The sequence below is a fragment of the Rattus norvegicus genome, chromosome 16 (assembly GCF_021556685.1).
Source record: "Rattus norvegicus strain SHRSP/BbbUtx chromosome 16, alternate assembly SHRSP_T2T, whole genome shotgun sequence".
Classification (NCBI taxonomy): domain Eukaryota; kingdom Metazoa; phylum Chordata; class Mammalia; order Rodentia; family Muridae; genus Rattus; species Rattus norvegicus.
In genome coordinates, this window is record NC_141549.1 from 55,140,833 (window position 1) to 55,154,760 (window position 13,928).

The following is a 13,928-nucleotide window of genomic DNA, read 5'->3' on the forward strand; positions in this document are numbered from 1 at the left end:
GAAACTTGATGTTAGTATGTAGAAGAATGCAAATAGATTCATATTTACCCCCCTGCACAAAGCTCGAGTCCATTTGACTTAAAGACATCAATATAAAACAAGACACACTGAACCTGACAGAAGAGAAAATAGGGTAGAGCCTTGAATGCATTGGCACAGAAGACAACTTTCTGAACAGAACACTGGTATGTGGGCACTAAAATCAACACTTAATAAATGGAAACTCATGAAAATGAAAAGCTTCTTTTGGTAAGGCAAAAGAGACTGTCAATTGAACAAAGCAACAGCCTACAGAATGGAAAAAGATTTTTACCAACTTCATTTCTTATAGAAGTCTAATGTCCAAAATGTATAATGAACTAAAGAAACTAGATATAAAAAAACCCCAACTCATTCTATTGAAAAATGGATAATAGATCTCAACAAAGAATTCTCAGTAGAGGAATCTCAAATGTCTGAGAAACATTTAAATGTTCGACATCCTTAGCCACAGGGAAATGCAAATCAAGACTACTTTGAGGTTCTAAGTTGCACCTTTCAGAATGGGTAAAATAAATAACACAAGAAACAGCTCATGCTATCCAGGAGGGCTGAAGTAAGGGGAACTTTTTTCCAGGGCTGGTAGGAAGACCAACTTCTACAGCCACTATGGAAATCAATATGGCAGTTCCTCCAAAAATTGGCAATTGTTCTACCTCAAGACCCACCTATAACTCTCTTGGGCATATTTTCAAAGGATGTCCTAGACTACTGAAAGGACATTCTCTCAATCGTGTTCATTGTGGCTTTATTCTTTATAGCCAGAAGCTGGAAACAACCTAGATGTTAAAGGGCAGAAGAATTGAAAAGGAAGATGTGGTATGTTTACAGTGGAGTATTACTCCGATGTTAAAATCAAATGACATCATGAAATTTGCCAACAAATGGATGGATTTAGAAAAAAAAATCATCCAGAGTGAGATAACCAAACCTAAAAACCCAGATACTAGACAATCCAGGGACCTAAGGTAAACAAGACAAAACAATAAAATGCCTCCTAATGATAGTCTGCTATTCTCGTTGTGATGGTTTGCCTATGCTTGGCCCAGGGAGTGGCACTATTAGAAGGTGTGGCCTTGTTGGAGGAAGTGTGTCACTCTGGTGGTGGGTTTGGAGACTGTCCTCCTAGCTGTCTAAGGATGCCCCAGTTCCTGGCCATCTTCAGATGAAGATGTAGAACTCTCAGCTCCTCCTGCACCATGCCTGCCTGGATGCTGTCACGCTCTGGCCTTGGTGATAATGGACTGAACCTCTGAACCTGTAAGCCAGCCCGAGTTAAATGTTGCCATTTAGAAGACTTGCTTTGGTCATAGTGTCTGTTCACAGCAGTAAAACCCAAACTAAGACACCCATCCAGTCATGCTCTATCCAGTCATCATCAGAGAGGCAGCAAATGGGAACAGATGTGGAGACGCACAGCCAGACGTTATGCTGAGTATCCAAATGGAAAATCTCAATCAAATCCCTCCCCACAGAGCTCAAACAATCCTGTGGAAGAGGAGGCAGAGAGTTTGGAAGAGCCAAAGGAGATGGAGGACACAAGGAGAACAAGGCCTCCTGAATCAACTCAACCAGACACAGTCTCATAGAGACTGTAGCAACAAGCACCCCTACATGGATCTGCACATGGTCATCTGTATATGTAGTATAACTATTTGCTTAATAGTTTTATGTGGACCACTGACTATGATAACGAACAGGTTTCTGCCTCTTGTGTCTGCTCTTGGGTCTCTTTTTCTTCTGTTGGATTGTCATGTCCAACTTTGATTTTACAGCTTTTGCTTCACCTTATTCTATCTCATTTTGTCGTGTTTGGTTGTTGTCTTAGAAGCCTGTTCTTTTCTTTTCTTTTCTTTTCTTTTTTTTTTTTATTAACTTGAGTATTTCTTATATACATTTCGAGTGTTATTCCCTTTCCCGGTTTCCGGGCAAACATCCCCCTCCCCCCTCCCCTTCCTTATGGGTGTTCCCCTCCCAACACTCCCCCCATTGCCGCCCTCCCCCCATAGACTAGTTCACTGGGGGTTCAGTCTTAGCAGGACCCAGGGCTTCCCCTTCCACTGGTGCTCTTACTAGGATATTCATTGCTACCTATGGGGTCAGAGTCCAGGGTCAGTCCATGTATAGTCTTTAGGTAGTGGCTTAGTCCCTGGAAGCTCTGGTTGCTTGGCATTGTTGTACTTTTGGGGTCTCGAGCCCCTTCAAGCTCTTCCAGTTCTTTCTCTGATTTCTTCAACAGGGGACCTATGCTCAGTTCAGTGGTTTGCTGCTGGCATTCGCCTCTGTATTTGCTGTATTCTGGCTGTGTCTCTCAGGAGCGATCTACATCCGGCTCCTGTCGGTCTGCACTTCTTTGCTTCATCCATCTTGCCTAATTGGGTGGCTGTATATGTATGGGCCACATGTGGGGCAGGCTCTGAATGGGTGTTCCTTCAGTCTCTGTTTTAATCTTTGCCTCTCCCTTCCCTGCCAAGGGTATTCTTTTTCCTCATTTAAAGAAGGAGTGAAGCATTCACATTTTGATCATCCGTCTTGAGTTTCATGTGTTCTAGGGATCTAGGGTAATTCAAGCATTTGGGCTAATAGCCACTTATCAATGAGTGCATACCATGTATGTCTTTCTGTGATTGGGTTAGCTCACTCAGGATGATATTTTCCAGTTCCAACCATTTGCGTACGAATTTCATAAACTCGTTGTTTTTGATAGCTGAGTAATATTCCATTGTGTAGATGTACCACATTTTCTGTATCCATTCCTCTGTTGAAGTGCATCTGGGTTCTTTCCAGCTTCTGGCTATTATAAATAAGGCTGCGATGAACATAGTGGAGCACGTGTCTCTTTTATATGTTGAGGCATCTTTTGGGTATATGCCCAAGAGAGGTATAGCTGGATCCTCAGGCAGTTCAATGTCCAATTTTCTGAGGAACCTCCAGACTGATTTCCAGAATGGTTTTACCAGTCTGCAATCCCACCAACAATGGAGGAGTGTTCCTCTTTCTCCACATCCTCGCCAGCATCTGCTGTCACCTGAGTTTTTGATCTTAGCCATTCTCACTGGTGTGAGGTGAAATCTCAGGGTTGTTTTGATTTGCATTTCCCTTATGACTAAAGATGTTGAACATTTCTTTAGGTGTTTCTCAGCCATTCGGCATTCCTCAGCTGTGAATTCTTTGTTTAGCTCTGAACCCCATTTTTTAATAGGGTTATTTGTTTCCCTGCGGTCTAACTTCTTGAGTTCTTTGTATATTTTGGATATAAGGCCTCTATCTGTTGTAGGATTGGTAAAGATCTTTTCCCAATCTGTTGGTTGCCGTTTTGTCCTAACCACAGTGTCCTTTGCCTTACAGAAGCTTTGCAGTTTTATGAGATCCCATTTGTCGATTCTTGATCTTAGAGCGTAAGCCATTGGTGTTTTGTTCAGGAAATTTTTTCCAGTGCCCATGTGTTCCAGATGCTTCCCTAGTTTTTCTTCTATTAGTTTGAGTGTGTCTGGTTTGATGTGGAGGTCCTTGATCCACTTGGACTTAAGCTTTGTACAGGGTGATAAGCATGGATCGATCTGCATTCTTCTACATGTTGCCCTCCAGTTGAACCAGCACCATTTGCTGAAAATGCTATCTTTTTTCCATTGGATGGTTTTGGCTCCTTTGTCAAAAATCAAGTGACCATAGGTGTGTGGGTTCATTTCTGGGTCTTCAATTCTATTCCATTGGTCTATCTGTCTGTCTCTGTACCAATACCATGCAGGTTTTATCACTATTGCTCTGTAATACTGCTTGAGTTCAGGGATAGTGATTCCCCCTGAAGTCCTTTTATTGTTGAGGATAGCTTTAGCTATCTTGGGTTTTTTGTTATTCCAGATGAATTTGCAAATTGTTCTGTCTAACTCTTTGAAGAATTGGATTGGTATTTTGATGGGGATTGCATTGAATCTGTAGATTGCTTTTGGTAAAATGGCCATTTTTACTATATTAATCCTGCCAATCCATGAGCATGGGAGATCTTTCCATCTTCTGAGGTCTTCTTCAATTTCTTTCCTCAGTGTCTTGAAGTTCTTATTGTACAGATCTTTTACTTGCTTGGTTAAAGTCACACCGAGGTACTTTATATTATTTGGGTCTATTATGAAGGGTGTCGTTTCCCTAATTTCTTTCTCGGCTTGTTTCTCTTTTGTATAGAGGAAGGCAACTGATTTATTTGAGTTAATTTTATACCCAGCCACTTTGCTGAAGTTGTTTATCAGCTTTAGTAGTTGTCTGGTGGAACTTTTGGGATCACTTAAATATACTATCATGTCATCTGCACATAGTGATATTTTGACCTCTTCTTTTCCGATCTGTATCCCCTTGATCTCCTTTTGTTGTCTGATTGCTCTGGCTAGAACTTCAAGAACTATATTGAATAAGTAGGGAGAGAGTGGGCAGCCTTGTCTAGTCCCTGATTTTAGTGGGATTGCTTCAAGTTTCTCTCCATTTAGTTTAATGTTAGCAACTGGTTTGCTGTATATGGCTTTTACTATGTTCAGGTATGGGCCTTGAATTCCTATTCTTTCCAGGACTTTTATCATGAAGGGGTGTTGAATTTTGTCAAATGCTTTCTCAGCATCTAATGAAATGATCATGTGGTTCTGTTCTTTCAGTTTGTTTATATAATGGATCACGTTGATGGTTTTCCGTATATTAAACCATCCCTGCATGCCTGGGATGAAGCCTACTTGATCATGGTGGATGATTGTTTTGATGTGCTCTTGAATTCGGTTTGCCAGAATTTTATTGAGTATTTTTGCGTCGATATTCATAAGGGAAATTGGTCTGAAGTTCTCTTTCTTTGTTGTGTCTTTGTGTGGTTTAGGTATAAGAGTAATTGTGGCTTCGTAGAAGGAATTCGGTAGTGCTCCATCTGTTTCAATTTTGTGGAATAGTTTGCATAATATTGGTATGAGGTCTTCTATGAAGGTTTGATAGAATTCTGCACTAAACCCGTCTGGACCTGGGCTCTTTTTGGTTGGGAGACCTTTAATGACTGCTTCTATTTCCTTAGGAGTTATGGGGTTGTTTAACTGGTTTAACTGTTCCTGATTTAACTTCGATACCTGGTATCTGTCTAGGAAATTGTCCATTTCCTGAAGATTTTCAAGTTTTGTTGAATATAGGTTTTTATAGTAAGATCTGATGATTTTTTGAATTTCCTCTGAATCTGTAGTTATGTCTCCCTTTTCATTTTTGATTTTGTTAATTTGGACGCACTCTCTGTGTCCTCTCGTTAGTCTGGCTAAGGGTTTATCTATCTTGTTGATTTTCTCAAAGAACCAACTTTTGGTTCTGTTGATTCTTTCTATGGTCCTTTTTGTTTCTACTTGGTTGATTTCAGCTCTGAGTTTGATTATTTCCTGCCTTCTACTCCTCCTGGGTGTATTTGCTTCTTTTTGTTCTAGAGCTTTTAGGTGTGCTGTCAAGCTGCTGACATATGCTCTTTCCTGTTTCTTTCTGCAGGCACTCAGCGCTATGAGTTTTCCTCTTAGCACAGCTTTCATTGTGTCCCATAAGTTTGGGTATGTTGTATCTTCATTTTCTTTAAATTCTAAAAAGTTTTTAATTTGTTTCTTTATTTCTTCCTTGACCAGGTTATCATTGAGTAGAGCATTGTTCAATTTCCACGTATATGTGGGCATTCTTCCCTTATTGTTATTGAAGACCAGTTTTAGGCCGTGGTGGTCCGATAGCACGCATGGGATTATTTCTATCTTTCTGTACCTGTTGAGGCCCGTTTTTTGACCAATTATATGGTCAATTTTGGAGAAAGTACCATGAGGAGCTGAGAAGAAGGTATATCCTTTTGCTTTAGGATAGAATGTTCTATAAATATCCGTTAAGTCCATTTGGCTCATGACTTCTCTTAGTCTGTCGACATCACTGTTTAATTTCTGTTTCCATGATCTGTCCATTGATGAGAGTGGGGTGTTGAAATCTCCCACTATTATTGTGTGAGGTGCAATGTGTGTTTTGAGCTTTAGTAAGGTTTCTTTTACGTATGTAGGTGCCCTTGTATTTGGGGCATAGATATTTAGGATTGAGAGTTCATCTTGGTGGATTTTTTCCTTTGATGAATATGAAGTGTCCTTCCTTATCTTTTTTGATGACTTTTAGTTGGAAATTGATTTTATTTGATATTAGAATGGCTACTCCAGCTTGCTTCTTCTGACCATTTGCTTGGAAAGTTGTTTTCCAGCCTTTCACTCTGAGGTAGTGTCTGTCTTTGTCTCTGAGGTGTGTTTCCTGTAGGCAGCAGAATGCAGGGTCCTCGTTGCGTATCCAGTTTGTTAATCTATGTCTTTTTATTGGGGAGTTGAGGCCATTGATATTGAGAGATATTAAGGAATAGTGATTATTGCTTCCCTTTATATTCATATTTGGATGTGAGGTTATGTTTGTGTGCTTTCATTCTCTTTGTTTTGTTGCCAAGATGATTAGTTTCTTGCTTCTTCTAGGGTATAGCTTGCCTCCTTATGTTGGGCTTTACCATTTATTATCCTTTGTAGTGCTGGATTTGTAGAAAGATATTGTGTAAATTTGGTTTTGTCATGGAATATCTTGGTTTCTCCATCAATGTTAATTGAGAGTTTTGCTGGATACAGTAACCTGGCCTGGCATTTGTGTTCTCTTAGGGTCTGTATGACATCAGTCCAGGATCTTCTGGCCTTCATAGTTTCTGGCGAGAAGTCTGGTGTGATTCTGATAGGTCTGCCTTTATATGTTACTTGACCTTTTTCCCTTACTGCTTTTAATATTCTTTCTTTATTTTGTGCGTTTGGTGTTTTGACAATTATGTGACGGGAGGTGTTTCTTTTCTGGTCCAATCTATTTGGAGTTCTGTAGGCTTCTTGTATGTCTATGGGTATCTCTTTTTTTAGGTTAGGGAAGTTTTCTTCTATGATTTTGTTGAAGATATTTACTGGTCCTTTGAGCTGGGAGTCTTCACTCTCTTCTATACCTATTATCCTTAGGTTTGATCTTCTCATTGAGTCCTGGATTTCCTGTATGTTTTGGACCAGTAGCTTTTTCCGCTTTACATTATCTTTGACAGTTGAGTCAATGATTTCTATGGAATCTTCTGCTCCTGTGATTCTCTCTTCCATCTCTTGTATTCTGTTGGTGAAGCTTGTATCTACAGCTCCTTGTCTCTTCTTTTGGTTTTCTATATCCAGGGTTGTTTCCATGTGTTCTTTCTTGATTGCTTCTATTTCCATTTTTAATTCCTTCAACTGTTTGATTGTGTTTTCCTGGAATTCTTTCAGGGATTTTTGTGTCTCCTCTCTATGGGCTTCTACTTGTTTATTTTTGTTTTCCTGGAATTCTTTCAGGGATTTTTGTGTCTCCTCTCTATGGGCTTCTACTTGTTTATTTATATTTTCCTGGAATTCTTTCAGGGATTTTTGCGATTCTTTCAGGCATTTTTGCGATTCCTCTCTGTAGGCTTCTACTTGTTCTCTAAGGGAGTTCTTCATGTCTTTCTTGAAGTCCTCCAGCATCATGATCAAATATGATTTTGAAAATAGATCTTGCTTTTCTGGTGTGTTTGGATATTCCATGTTTGTTTTGATGGGAGAATTGGGCTCCGATGGTGCCATGTAGTCTTGGTTTCTGTTGCTTGGGTTCCTGCGCTTGCCTCTCGCCATCAGATTATCTCTAGTGTTACTTTGTTCTGCTATTTCTGACAGTGGCTAGACTGTCCTATAAGCCTGTGTGTCAGGAGTGCTGTAGACCTGTTTTCCTCTCTTTCAGTCAGTTATGGGGACAGAGTGTTCTGCTTTCGGGCGTGTAGTTTTTCCTCTCTACAGGTCTTCAGCTGTTCCTGTGGGCCTGTGTCTTGAGTTCACCAGGCAGCTTTCTTGCAGCAGAAAATTTGGTCTTACCTGTGGTCCTGAGGCTCAAGTTCGCTCGTGGGGTGCTGCCCACGGGCTCTCTGCAGCGGCAGCAACCAGGAAGACCTGTGCCGCCCCTTCCGGGAGCTTCAGTGCACCAGGGTTCCAGATGGTCTTTGGCTTTTTCCTCTGGCGTCCGAGATGTGTGTGCAGGGAGCAGTCTCTTCTGGTTTCCCAGGCTTGTCTGCCTCTCTGAAGGTTTAGCTCTCCCTCCCACGGGATTTGGGTGCAGAGAACTGTTTATCCGGTCTGTTTCCTTCATGGTCCGGTGGTGTCTCAGGCAGGGGTCCTGCCGCTCCTGGGCCGTCCCCCACGGGAGCCCAGAGGCCTTATACAGTTTCCTCTTGGGCCAGGGATGTGGGCAGGGGTGAGCAGAGTTGGTGGTCTCTTCTGCTCTGCAGCCTCAGGAGTGCCCACCTGACCAGGCGGTTGGGTCTCTCTCTCACCGGGTCTGGGAGCAGAGAGCTGCTGCAGGCCGGGATCCGCGGGTGTGCAAGCCTGTTCTTTTCTAATGAGACAGAAAGAGAGTGAATCCCAAGGGGAGGGGAAGTGGAACTAAGAGGAGTAGAGGGAGGGGAAACTATAGTCACGATACATTGTATCAGAAAACAATCAATTTTCAATGAAAAAATACTACCAACAACAACAATAAACAACAAACAAACAAACAAACAAACACCTCTTATAGTCTTCCACGATGTTCCTAAGCCTAAGGTTGGGCACTCCAGGGTCAGTTCTCTGTGCTTAGATGAGTTGTGTATTTCAGTAAGAGCTTCTCTTAGGCAGTGTAAGGACCACGCTTATCTGTGGGTATAAGGATAAGTATTTAGAATAGAGTTATAAATTATGCTCATTTAGGAAAGTGGCTACAGTAGGGTATCCTCTAGCATCCATGCCTCGCCAGCCATGGAGAGTTGGTTAAGCTTACACTACTAAGCACGAATCTCCTCTTATTAACCAGGGCTTAAGCTCAATTAAGTGGCTACTGGTTACCACGAAGACATAAGTAGCACTATCTTAACCCTTGGAGATATCTTGTCATCCTGGTCATTGTGGTTTGTGGGCTCTACAGCTAGGTAGAAATTTTATTTGATTTTCTCCCATGGGCAGTTCACCTTCAGGTCCTATGAAAGCTAGTTCTCAGGGAGGAGTCTTCCAGGTCATTTCTATTTCAATTCCCCATAGTCCTGTGTCAGACATGTGTAGTATCTTCAGCAATAGGGTATAACCTTCAGGTTCTGAGAGTCAGCCAAGATCAATGATAATATATACATTGTTTGGGGAGTCTTTGGATTTTGCTAACCAACATCAAACAAAGAATGAGAATAATTTATTCTTTCTGACAGTGAGTATGAATTAATAGAAGTAATTACATTTGAATCAGAAGCCAAACATTGAGTAGTTACTTAGCAGACAAAAGCTTGAGCACCAGAGGGAATGCTGGGATGAAGGAGGCACTACAGAAAGGATGGTGGCACATTCTGCCCTCCTTGATTTTAGCTAACAATCACTTTCCTGAAAGAATAATTCCTTCTTTGAAAATTAGTCTTAATTCCATAGATAATCATACAGAATTTTCATGGCATTGATAAAAATAAATGCTTAATTAGCACAGCACACAGCTCCCAAAGAATACACAAAAAGGACTGGCTGTAGCTTGCAAAGGCATAAAGACTATGATCAAGAAGTGGGAGGTAGATCAATGGCTGTAATGCTTTTCAGGGAAGTTCAAATTATCCAGAGATGACTTGCTACTTAAGTTTCATTGACGCTTAATCAGATATCATAAATATCTCTGAACAAATTAAGGAGATTGAAAATGGTTATGAAGAAAATGTTTAATTCAGATGTACATTTAGCTTAACATTTGTTTTACAGTAATGACAGATTAACCTGTAGGTTCTAATTGAATCAACACTTAACACTTACATATATAGAGAGAGATAGAGAGAGAGATATATCTCTATCTATCTATCTATCTATCTATCTATCTATCTATCTATGTCTATATCCATATCCATCTCTCTATATCATCTATATCTATCTACATCTATATCTATATCTATCTACATCTATATCTATATCTATCTACATCTATATATATATATATATATATATATATATATATATATATATATATATAGAGAGAGAGAGAGAGAGAGAGAGAGAGAGCAGGCAAGCATGCCTTGCATGTTTTGTTAGCTTACTTACCTCCTTTCTTAACTCATGCTTCAACAATTCATGGTGTCACCCACTCCCACTTTGGAACTTTGTGAAAATTCCAATTTTAAATTATAATTCACTAAGTTTTCCTCCTTCCGGCTTAGAGTTCGCATTTCTTATATTTTCTAAGTAGGTGCTCACTTCTTTCTTCTGAGCCTCATCTCCCAACACTGCTATGCTGAGGTCCAAATCTTCAATCACAGTCAATTCTTAGGTAAAACAATTAAGTAATTACACCACATCTAAATCACAACACTGCGTGGGTTTTCAAAATATGGAAAATTCAGTGTGATATGACAGTCATTTCCATGGGTTTTGCTACTTCTTATTAGTCTTAATTTTTAAAAATATTGTGTTGAGTGGCCACCAGAATTTCCCAATTTTTTGCCCCGTTGGTTGAGTGAGGACAAGCCCAGCAATATGCACTCTGGTTCCAACTAAGATTTGCTTCCTAGGGACACAGTGCCTGAGAGGATCATTTCCATTTCATAACTGAAAGTATTCGAACTGGAAGCCATATTCCCGCTTTATGTTTCTATTGAAGTATGTGGTACTCTTTATACTACCCTAGTGTCTTGGCTCTGGTCTGCTGTCTGAATTGGCATTTGGACTTGTTTGGATAGGATTTCAACAAAGCCTTGTTAAGACCTGGTCTTTAAAGAGATGATCAGTAGACTCCATCGGTGTTTTTCGTTGTCTTGCTGATGATTGAACCTAAGTTCTTAGACACACTAGGCAAGTGCTAGCTGTATTTTTGTCTAATATCACCTAGTTGTAACTTTATACTTCTCATCATGAAGTGTGTTTTGGTTTTTGTCCTTTGGAAGTCCCATTAAATTGTTATGGGACAGAAGGTGTTTTAATTACTGAAATGAATTAAATATAATCAATTTCCTTAATTTAGATGATATGCTCTTTTGATTCATTGGCTTTCTGGGAAAGAGAATTAAAACTCTTGCTAGGTAAATTATAGTTTGCTTTATACTGTGGATCCATATGTACTAGTCATAGTTACATGTCGACCTACCAAGATACACAATGAAAATTATTCATCATTTACAGAATTTGAAAACAAGTTAATTCTCAGTGACCTATGTTCAAAACTCCTACTTTTGAACATTTGGTGAGCTAAATACAAATTAATTAGAAACTTGTGCACAAAATTCCCCCATGAAATATATATGTATTTAGGAATGAGGATATATTTATTTGATAAAATTCAAAGATTAAACAATTTTATTTATTTATTTATTTATTTATTTATTTATTCACTCACTTTACATCCTAATCATTGTTCCCCCTCCGGGTGCACCACTCCCACTGTCTCTTCCCCTATACCTCCTTCCCTTTTCCTCTCAGAGAGCAAAGGCCCTCCCTGGGTAGCCCCTGACTATAGCACATTAAGTCTCTATAGGGTTAGGTATATTTTCTTCTACTGAGGCCACACAATACAGACAAATCAGGGAATGTATCCCACAGACAGGCAGCAACTTTATGGATGGTCCCTGCTCTATTTGCTTGGGACCCACCTGAAGACTGAGCTGCACATCTGCTAAATCTGTGCAGGAGGCCTGGGTCCAGCCCGTGTACGCTACTCTTTGGTTGGTGGTTCAGTCTCTGAGAGCCCCTAAGGGTCCAGGTTAGTTGGCTCTGTTGGTCTTTATGTGGAGTTCCTATCCCCCTCAGAGCCTCAATCCTTTCCCCAACTCATCTATAAAAGTCCCCAAGACCCAAGATCTCCCATGCTTATGGATCAGAAGAATTAACATAGTGAAAATTGCCATCTTACTAAAAGCAATATTACAGATTCAATGCAATTCCCATCAAAATTTCAACAAAATGTACAGACCTTGACAGAGTAATTCTCAACTTCATACGGAAAAACAAAGAACCCAGGAGAGCTAAAACAATCTTGAACAATAAAGGAGAACACGTGGAGCAATCACCATCCATGACCGCAAGCTGTCCTACAGAGCAATAGCAATAAAAACTTCATGGTACTGGCACAGGAACAGACAGGCTGATCAATGGAATCAAATCAAAGGCCCTGAAATAAACCAACACACCTATGGACACTTGAGTTTTGACAAAGAAGGCAAAACCATACAATGAAAAAAAAAAGCATCTTCAACAAATGGTGCCGGTCTAACTGGATGTCTGCGTGTAGATGAATGAAAATACATCCATGTCTATCACCCAGCACAAAACTCAAGTCCAACTGGATCAAAGACCTCAGCATAAATCTAGATACTCTAAATCTAAGAGAAGAGGGATTGGGAAATAGCCTTGAACACATTGGTTCGGAAGACAGCTTCCTGAACAGACCACCAATGGCTCAGGCTCTAAGAGCAGCGATTGATAAATGGGACCTCATGAAACTGAAAACCTTCTGTAAGGCAAGGGACACTGTCATTAAGACAAAACAGCAGCCTACAGATTGGATTAAACTATTTATAATTTGTTAGTTCAACATATTTGATAAAACACATAATACTATTTGAAACACCCACGTGAATTCCCATGATTATATTAAAAGGATTCAAGGCATTATGATTAGATTTTGTGATGTCCTTAAGATTAATGTTCTTCTCCTTTTTTTAAAAAAAAATATAACTTCCGTTTTATTTTTCTAAGGTATTTTTCTTTCTGCCTTCATGAAATCACCTCTTTACATGGGCTTTGGTGAAGGTCGTGGTGCAGCACCAGCAAGTCTGAATCGTGGTGGGGGTGTTTGGTCCTTCTGGGCTTCACGAGATCGATTCCTGACAACCTTGCTATGAATGGCACAGCTCACTCAGTAATGCAGCTTGGCATAGAGCTTGGGAAGCATGTAAGTGTCGAAGACGCTTGCTTCAGATATGTCCCTGACAGCAGCGGCTTCTACAATGTTCCGAATGTTCTTAATGGCCTTATTCCTTGGGTACGCACCGGGCACAGTTTGTGCAGCGAATTGGCTGCACATGGCCGCGGCCCTTTTTGGCTCAACCGTTGTTTCTCCTTTCTTTTTCTTTTTTCTTTTTCTTTTTTCTTTTTTTTTTTTTTTTTTTTTTGGTCATATTGGAGCCAAGACTCAAAAGAGCGAGATTAATGTTCTGAATGCTGGTCCTCAGCTTGTGGCAGGTTTTGAGGGCTGTGGGGCATTTAGGAGGAAGCACGGAGATAGTGGGATTAGATCACCAGGTGCATGCCTTTCTCGTTTGGATTTGCTCTGTTCTCTTCCTAGCCTGCTGCTACGTGTGGGTTCACCATCATATGCTTATATGTGTGGTCATGAAGACCGTCATTACTCTCCCACCAGGGTTTAAAAAGGCTCTGAAACTGTAAGCCAAAACAAGCCTGTTCTCCCTTAACTTGTTTCCTTCCACCAGATATTCTAAAGTAGCAAAAGAGAAAAATAATCCATATAGGACGTAATATATTTGATCAAATATGTATTAGTTAAACCAAGACTGATCACCCAAACTTGTGTAAGAATGGGAGAAGAGGAACCTGTTTATTAGTTTAATATACACAGACTTCTTGCATGGGGACAATTTTTCAAGAAACACATAGCACAAAATACAGCCATGCAAAGGAGAAAGGGGACATGGAAGTTCAGCTTTCAGAGTCTTGAGTGTTTCACTCTACTAACAGTATCATCTGCTGTGCAAAAGCTGTTAGCTTCGTGCAATCCTACTAGTGGATTCTTGGAGTAATATACTATGTTAGTGGACTAGCTATGTGGATTTATTTTTCCCACTCAAC

General features: G+C 40.2%; 1 protein-coding gene and 1 pseudogene; one reads left to right on the forward strand and one right to left on the reverse strand.

Annotated features, from left to right (window-relative positions):
* Nucleotides 1–13,928, forward strand: part of Erich1 (glutamate-rich 1) — a gene marked incomplete at its 5' end in the record, with an annotated part of 52,793,804 nt that overhangs the window by 24,270,273 nt on the left and 28,509,603 nt on the right.
* LOC134482432 (small ribosomal subunit protein eS26-like) lies at nucleotides 12,853–13,240 on the reverse strand (annotated as a pseudogene).